Source organism: Callospermophilus lateralis, unplaced genomic scaffold (assembly GCF_048772815.1).
Source record: "Callospermophilus lateralis isolate mCalLat2 unplaced genomic scaffold, mCalLat2.hap1 Scaffold_544, whole genome shotgun sequence".
In the NCBI taxonomy this organism is placed as follows: Eukaryota; Metazoa; Chordata; class Mammalia; order Rodentia; family Sciuridae; genus Callospermophilus; species Callospermophilus lateralis.
The window spans coordinates 260041-269713 of NW_027514472.1; the positions used below are offsets into that span (position 1 = coordinate 260041).

Below are 9673 nucleotides of genomic sequence, written 5' to 3' on the forward strand. Positions count from 1 at the left end.
AGTCTTTTCTTGTGCACTGCTTTCTGTCTCTGTCTCTCTCTTTTTATGTATCTAGTTTCTGTTTCTTTCTGGGCCCTACATACCACCACAAACTGGGAGCTAGAGCAGAAGATGCTGGGAACTATTGAAGTTGTACAAAGTTGGCTTTGACCTTGATTGCTCATGGCTGGCTTTGACCCGGGCCTTACCCTGTGAGCCCCTTGCTCCTTTCCACTGGACCCCTTTTGCACAGCCAGATTGTCTCCCACATGGGCTCTGACTCCCATCTCTCTGCACATGGTGGGAGGAGCCTGCAATTGCAGGAAACTTAAGTACATGCTAAGGAGCCCTGCAGATGGGGAGTGATCTGCTTGACCTTGGACATGGTTCTACTTCTCTAACCTCATGGCTCCCATCAGAAAACCATAATAACTCACTATTCCCAGATCACAAGATTGAAGGGAAATTAATTGTAAAAACATTCTTCATACATCAAAGTAGGAACATAAGCCCAGCCACCTCCAGGTCCAGGCCAGGAACATGAAAAACAGAGGAATGAGCTGACAAACAAAGGCAGCATGCAGGGTGGGGACTGTGGCAAACTGGAGAGCCCAGGTGGCATGGACCTGCCACTCTGCTCTAGTTAATTACCACTATGCACAGGTACATAGATTGAACATGGTCAAACTCCAGACTTTCTAAAACTAGGACATAGATATGTATTTAAATTTGTTCATGTGGACAGTTTCACTTTGTGGACAGAATTTGGCCTGGTTTCCACCAGCCTTACTTTTCTGCCTGTGAGGGTGCAGCACAAGGGCCTCTCTGATCCTCCACCTCTCCATGAAAAGGACATAGGCTCAAGACTCACCTTCCCAGAGCATCCCTTTTGGTTAGTAACCTCTTTCACTTGAAAAAGAGTAACTTCACATTGTGATACATTTATGTAGTGAAAGATATAATCAGGAGTTGTGGTAGATGGTAACATGGTGGCAAGTGACTGAGGGGTGCTTTCAGATTGGGAAGGTGATTGGTCTCCATTGATGAAGTCACTGAGACAAGACTGCATGTTGAGCTGAGTTCAGAAACGCTAACTCTCCCTTATAGGAACTGAAAATTAGGAGCTTGGCATCCATGTTGTGACTGTGAGGATGCAGGCAAGAGATGAAGTCCTGATGTGCTGAGAAAGTGCAGAATGCTAAAAGACCCTGCATTAACAGTGATTTCACACTGACGCCACCCCAGTCCTAGGACCTCAGATCTCCAGGAGTCTTGTTCAAATGGGACAAGAAGATATCTTATAAATCTTAAAAACATTTGATGGATGTTCTATAACTGGGGCTAAGCACATCCTAATGTTATAGTATCTTCTGTCCAAAGTGAGCTCTGATGGAGTTTTGTTCAGGAAGAAATCAACAAAAATGCTATTGAGCCACACTTACAGGCTGGGTCATTTTCTAGGCTCTTAGATTTTGAGGTGAATTGAAGTAAATTCGTGATTTTACAAGAACTGCAAACATAGAGAAAAAAAACATGCAAAATGCTGAGGCTGTGCACAACATTTGCTGTTGTTCGTGGTGGATCCACATGGGAGACTTCACACTTGAGGATCTGGTGGATTCTGGGTCACCAAAAATGATGGCACATCTTATGCTGCTGAATGGGGTGGATCTGTGCATAACCAATCAAAGGTTTATGTGAGTGTACACTGAAAATTCAGAAAATTCTAGAAACCTCTGCTTATGGACACTTGAGCCAATCAGGCCAAATCAGATTCCCATGTTTCCACGCCTAGGCTCCCTTGGCTGGGAATCGAATGGCCTTGATTGTGTCTGACCAGAAGGTCAAAGCAAATTGTTGCCCTCCTCGAAGCTCCTACACTTGGAATGCTCAGGCATGGGTGTCCTCTCCTTGTTGAAAGCTTTTCCAGCCTTATGCGAGTCCCAGATAAAATCATGCACGGTATGACTTTTGTAAAAACAATGTTTTATAACCAAACATCATTGTTAATTTGGGTAAAATATGTAACAACTATGGATATATGTAGGAACTTAATTTCTGAAGTAGACAGTAGGGTTTTTTTTATACAATGTTCCAAGGCCTCTGTGGAATTTATTACATTTCAATATATTATTTCTTCTTAGAGTTTGTAAAAACATATTGAAGAGCAGAGCGGCCCCTTTCTGAGTTCCAGGTCCATGCAGTGCAGCCTGGATACCTGCATAGCCCTCTAGAACTGCTTCATCTGCATCCCTGAAATTTTAGACATGGTGATTGTCAGGTCCCCATCCCCCACCACTGGCAATCCCCCTTCTACTCTCTGTGTCAATGAGTTGGACCATCTTAGGGACCTCCTGTGTGTGGAGTCCTGCAGTGTTGGTTGTGAAACTGGCCCACTTCTCTTGGCTATCTGGTACTCCCTTGTGTTGTTGTGAACTGCAGGCCTTCCTTCTTTCTTTAAGGCTCCATTGGGTGATCAGCCAAAATCTGTAAACCTATGTATCTTTTGATGGACATTGAGATTGTTTCCACGTCCCAACTCCTGTGGCTAACACTACAATAAAGATGGAAGTGCTGATACCTTTTTCAAATCTTAATTTCAGTTCAATTAAGAAATTACACAGAAGTGTTGTGGCCAGTTACTGATAGCTTTAGTTTTAATTTTTCTGAGGAACTTCCAAACAGTTTCCATAGCAGCCACACCATTTTTGCATTCCCACCAACAGAGGGGTTCTGGTCCCCCTAGTCCCCACTAGCACTTGATGTCTTTTGATGGTTTTTGATAAGAACACATGGAACTATAGCATATGCTGTAATGTCTCATTGAGGTTCTGATTTTCATTTGCCTGAGCACCTTATAACAGTCATCTCTCACACACCAAATTAACTCAGCACCATAAAAGCCATATATGAAAACCTCATAGCTAACATCATACTCAGCAGTGATGGGGGGAGCTGTTCTTGTATGATCAGGAATAAGAGAAAGAGGCCCAAGCCAGAGCAGCTAGGAAAGAAAAAAAAAGAAAGAAAATACACCCCAATCAGAAAAGAAGCTGTAAAAAATGTCTCCATTTGCATATAACTATCTTATAGACACAAAACGATAACAACTCTATAAAAATCAGCAAGAAATAGTAACTGAATTCAGTAAAGTTGCAGAATTCATAAACCAATTCATAAAACTTTCTTGCATTTCTATACATTAATAATGAACTGTCTGAAAAGGAAATTAGAAAAACATCTATTGTCAATTGCATCAGAAATAACAAAATAATCAGGCATAAACTTCACTAAGCAAATAAAAGTTCGGCACATTGAAAACTACATAATATTGAGTAGATGATTTTAAAAAGAAACACAAACAAAAGCACTTCATGTTCATATATTAGGAGATTAAATGCTGTTAAAATACTACCACTAACATAGCCATCTATGGATTTGATGCAATTCTTATCAAAGTCCCAATGGCACTGTGTTTTACAGAAAGAGAAATGAATGTTTCTAAAATTCATAAAAAACCTAAAAAAAAATCAAACAGCTAAAACAAACAAACAAAAACCTTTTGAAAGTGACAGAAGTAGAGGGATCACGTTTTCTGATCACAAAGCTATGGTAACTGAAATGCCATAGTACTGGTATAAAACAGACCTAGAGATGCATGGAAGAGCACAGAGAGCCCAGCAGTAAATCCATGCATGTATGGTCAGCTGATGTTCAACAATGGGGCTAAAAATACACAAGGTACTAAGAAACTGGACACCCAAATGCCAAAGAATAAAACAAGATGCTTATCTTATGCCACATGCAAATCACTTCAAAGTGGGTGGAAGACTTAACTGTGAGACCAATGGCTATAAACTTCCTAGAAAAAAAAAACAAACAGGAGGAAAAAACCTTCATTGCCCACTCATTCATATTAGTCTTGGCAATTATTTCTTTTGTATTCTTCCTTTTTTCTTTCTTTCTTTCTCTCTCTGTTTTTCTTTCTTTCTTTCTTTGTTTCTCTCTCTTTCTTTCTTTCTTTCTTTTTTTGACATAACATCAATAGCACAGACAACAAAAGCAAAAATAGATAGTGTACATGATTATCCAATACTGCAGAAGTGGTCGAACAAAGTAATGGTGGAAAACAACTTGCAGATGGGAGGAAATACTTGCAAACTGTTAATTTAAAATATATATATAAGGATGTCCTAGAGTTTAATAGCAAAAAAAAAGTTAATAATCAAATGAAACCATGGGCTAAGGACTGGAAGAGACATTTATGCAAGGAGACCTGTCTTTTTTTAAGCCTAAGCAGCCCCCCAGGAAAGGCATGTGTGTGAGTAGAGAAATGGTGCCCAGTGACTTTCCCCAGGAAACTGGGGTCTGACTCCCAGCTAGTGGGTACCTTGACTACAATAATCAATTTCATGGTAAAATTTAAAAATTTACCACAATGACAATAAATATGTTATTTAAATTGAAAATAGGCTATAAATTGGGTTTTGTAATCCCCTCCTTACATTTGGTTAATTTGCTAGAGCAGCTCACAGGACTCAGAGAAACAATTATGTTTGCAAATGTAGTGGTCTATAAACAAAAGATATTACAGAGTAGATTGACATGAAGCCAGATGAAAGAGAGTACAGGTAAGGGAGAAGAGGTGCAGAGCTTCCGTGACCTCTCCAGGAATGCCACTCTCCAGGAACCTCCCCATGTTGTGCTACCAGAAAGTTCATTCAAATCATGCCAATTGCATTCCTATGAGTAAAACTGAAAATACTTTAGATGGGAGTATGTAGTGTGTCAATGTCTAGGTCAATTCTGACATGCCTTGTAATATTACTGGAAAGAAGAAACTGTTCTGTGCTGGGGCTGAGTATCATGGGTCTTTGACAGCCTGTGGATTTCCAGTTTGGGGCATGTGGGGAGTGATGCTTCTTGTAGATTTCATATGTTTTGGGTATGAGTTGAAGTCAGAGCTCAAAATTAACAGTGAGCAGAGACGGGCAACTGCCAAGGCATTTGCAATAAGAAAAAAATTGCCACTGTTCTATTGACTGGGTCCTCCTTTTTTGTGGGGAGCAGGCATTTTCAGGAAATATCCACAGTGGGCCTGCAGGAGATATGACAAGATCTGTTCAAGAAAGAGCATGTGCCCTTCATTCTTTTATTGGTTTCTTTCTATTGCTGTCGTCTGCAATCCTTGTGTTTTTCAGGATAAGGATAGGAAAATATCTTCAATATGTAAAGATTAGAAAACAACAACAACAACAAAAACATGCTGAAAGTAAAAGAGACAACCAAGGTGAAATTAAAACCAAATCACAGAGATGTAAAAATTAAAAACTACACCTATGTTTTCTCTAACAACAGGTTCTTTTCTAAACAGTGTGTCTTTAGGATAATTCTTTTTGCTCTTCTCAACCTCTTGAAAACATCAGTGATTCCTATTTATTTAGGCAAGGAATAGTGTAATTTACTTAGAAAATACATATATATATATATATATATATATATATATATATATATATATATATATATATATATATATATAATCTCTGCTCTAATTGTTCTTGTCAGGTATTTTCCATCAAAGCTCATTAACATAGCAATGTTATGTTTTAGGTTAATCAACTCAATCTTCACAAATAAGGTATCAGTCAGGTTTTATATGCAGAGAGTAAAATTCACTCTATTAATTATATTATATAATATAATTACATATAATTCCACATAATTATATATATAAATATTAAAAATATGAAATAATATTCTAAATAAACCGATTGTGAAAGTCACTATCAAGAGTATCACTCTATACTCTCTATACTGACTCTACTAAAAGCAATTGTCCTTTGGGGCTGGGGTTGTGACTCTGTGGTGGAGAGCTTGCCTGACATGTGTGAGGTCCTAGTTTGATCCTCACAACCACATAAAAAGAGATAAATAAAATAAATCTGTTGTGTCCATCTACAACTAAAAAGCTGTTAAAAATGAGAAGAAACACAATTGTCCTTCAAAAAACCTTATTTTAGGGGTACTCCTACAAATTGGTAGTCCACCAAAGGTTTTGATTGTGTGTATCACTTTTGTGTATCAATTTTTTAAAATAAAATTTTCTCTTACATTTTTATTTGTCAGTTAATTTGCATTTCCTTAGAATGTTTGTCAATCTGATTTTTTTAAATCAGCACTTCTTGGAGCTGGGGTTGTGGTTCAGCAGTAGAGACTTGCCTAGAATCTGGGTTTGATCCTCAGCACCACATATAAATAAATAAATAAATATAAAGGTATTGTGTCCAACTATAACTAAAAAATACATACTAAAAAGAAATTTTAAAAATCAGCTTGCCTTGTTCTAAAACTGAAGAAATCATGTTGATATTTCTTTTGAAATTATAGTCTTTTTTGAATCTTTTAGGCAGAAGCAAAAATTTAATGATATTAAGTCTTTCAAAGAAAAATATATTCATGTCTCTTTTTGTACATAAATTATCATTTTAAATTATCCTTCCAATAGAGCTTGCACAGCTTTCTTATATTTTTTCCCATAAATATTTAGTTTGTTGTTGTTAGTATTTATAATGGGTTTTTTTTCCTACACATCTTGTGGTAGTTCTTGTATGTATAGCAGTAGTGATAATAATAGAAAATAGGTACTGAGTATTGACTGTGTGCAAGGCAATTATTATAGTATGGATCTAGAAATATCCTCTAAAGAACTCAAGTGTTCAGTTGGATTAAGAGAGCTAATTGATCCACTTGAGGAATTAAAAATTTTAATGAACTACTGGTTGGTAACTGTAAGTAGGTGAGTCATGATGGGAAAAAGAAAGTCAATGGGAGAATGACCTTAGACTATATATGTCCTGGTCCCTTCCTCTCTCTCTGCTTCCCAGCTCCGAAGTGCTGAGCAGCTTTCCTCTATCACATCCTTCCACTATAATATTTCTGCCTTGGAGCCAGACAATGATGGTCTGAACACTCTGAAATTGTGATCCAAAATAAATCTCTCCTCTAAAAGTTGTTCTTGTCAGTTATTTTTCATCAAAGCTCATTAACATAGCAATGTTATGTTTTAGGTCAATCAACTTAATCTTCACAAATAAGACATCAGTCAGGTCTTATATTCAGAGAGTAGAATTCACTCTAATAATTATATAATATAATTATAAATTATTACAAATAATTATATGTAATTAATTATATAATACAATGTAATTATATTACTTTAATGAATATATTCAAGATATTTAATATATTCAAGATATCTATAAAATTTCCAGGAAGAACAGAGACTCTGTTTGTATGCTTCACAAATATAAAAATAATGGAGCCAGGAGAAATGTCCAAACACAGCACAAAAGTATTCCAGAGGACACTGCTCCCCCCCCCCCAAATTTTGCCACTTAACATCTTGTTGCCAGGAATCCAACTCCAGAGCTTGATCAGGACACTCACTTTCTTCACAAGAAGACAAATTCCCTACATTACACTCCTACCCCAAATTGTTCATATGCACATGTAGGTTTGCCTCACATTAATTCATCTCATTGAAGAATTGGAACCCTTAATCCAGATGAGACAGGGAAACTGCACTTATATATTTTCAGCATATGCAGTAGTAGAAGGCATGATGAATGGAGAAAAAGACATCTGCCATAGTAGATATTAGAGTCATTATATACTCTTGATACAAATTTATATATTGTTAGATCCCACATGAGGATCTTGCATCCATTGCTGGCAGGCAACCTTGGTTTCAGGAGTTAGGTGAGTGGCTCTGAGTTCTGGGGAAGATAGTGCTGGGGTTGTGCAGGTCCTGCAGTCTGCTGAAGGCCAAGTGCACACCCAAAGAGATAGGGAAGCTGAAGAAAAACTGTGAAGTAAGGGTAGAAGAGGGTTTGCAGCTCCCTTAAGGGGCCTGAAGGGCCGGCAGGCCTGGAGGGGTAGGATGTGGCCAGCACCTTGGACAGCTGCTCCATGCAGCTCAAGGCCTTCTCAAGCCTCAGGTGTTCCTTCATCATCTGCTAAGCCAAGCAGATGGTAGCAGAGAACAGGATGCCCTCCTAGCAATGCACCATTCCTGGCCTGCAGCAGTCGTTCACTGCACAGTCCTACAACCATGGCTTCCATGAACCAGGAATCCATGACTGACTTGTTGTTTTCTTCCACCAGATGCGTTTGTACTGGTAGCGTCCTTCCATGTGGTTTGGGCATTAAAAGGAGACATTCAACATGGCTGTGATTCCTAGGGCATGCAGCATGTCTCTCCAGATAGCATGGTAGGCACTGTGGAAGTGGAGAAACCAAAGAATCTCCAAGGGACCCTGCCACCTGGATGCACAGAGCGGTTCCACTGGAGCTGCACCCCAGGTGAAGGGACTCTGTGGCACTGGGGGGTGGGGGGTGTTAGCCAGGGCAGAATTAGAAGAGAATTCTGGGTAAGCAGAGGAAAACGTCTCACAGCCAGATTTGAGCAAGCAGATGTTTATTCACTGGGGCTTAGGGTGGAGTCGCTGCACTACTAGGGTCAAGGTGTGGTCCTCCCTGAGCCCGTGGAGTGGGCTCCACTCAAAGTATAGGATGATAGCCAAGTAGAGGCTAGAGCACAAGAGGGCGCACTTCCTCCTGGGTGTGCAGGATGGACTCCAGGCTCATGGAGCTCTTGGCCCGCCTATTGTCGTGTGTGTTGTATCAAAGAAGGTGGACCGAACCTCCGATAGGAAAAATGTGCAAAAAGTCGAAAAGCAAGAGCTTGATAGCGCTCCCTAGCCCCAAGGTTCAGAGACTGCAGCTGCTGTCAGCCCTGCTGCTGCCTTGCACTTCACCCTCCACCCCGCCCCATAACCCAGGGCAACCATCACCTCCCAACCTCCTCATGGTTGCCGCTGAAACTACAGCCTCTGCCTTGGTGGTTCTCGCTCAGCTTCATCAGCCTTTTGAGCACACTGCAGTCCATCTCTCCCAGTTAATCAATCGTCACCATGGAGTGTAGGAACTGGGGCAATAGATAATCACTCAGGCCAGCCAGGCAACAGGAATGGGCAAACAAGTGCTAAGAATGGGAGCCTTCAGTAGTGACTACCAACTTGCTTCCCAGAGGCTTGGACGGCCAGACCCCTATTGGGTCCCATTCCTCCTGCAGCGTTCAGGTTACATAGCAGCCCTAGCAGCCTCAGGTGCCTTGTGCGCCTGCACTGACAAAAGAGTGGCAGAAGAAGTGTGTGTGTTTAAGGCAGAGTAGCACTGGTTCCCCTCTGTTGTTGCCTCATACGTGTTTTGCTGCTCTTGCACCTTGGGCTGCAGCCTGATCATTGCTGCTCTTTCCCCAGGACTGCCAGAGCTCTGCGCAGCACTTCGTCCACTTTTTCTTGAAAGAAGTTTGATAATTGGATTTGCAAGATGCTTGTCATCTATGTAGTCACTGAGATAATTGGTTTTAATATGATACAGCATTACAAGAGTAATACCCAGTGCTAAGTTACTGTAACATCGTAGGATCGATTCACATAACTTTTATATTTGGTATTGCTCATTGTACTTTTCTCTCTCACTTGGACTTGTCCACATAAAGTTTAGCAAACTTTTTGAGAAATCCTTTTCTGTATTCATTGTTTTTCTTTATGGTGTCATCATTTTCTTCTGTCTTTATTTTACCTCCTAATTTATTATCTCCTTCCATCCACCTTGTCTTAATTCCTTCCTT

General features: G+C 39.8%; 1 pseudogene; it reads right to left on the reverse strand.

Moving 5' to 3' along the window:
• Nucleotides 1–7726: 7726 nt before the first annotated feature.
• On the reverse strand, nt 7727–8926 carry LOC143390393 (dual specificity protein phosphatase 4 pseudogene; annotated as a pseudogene).
• Nucleotides 8927–9673: the final 747 nt, after the last annotated feature.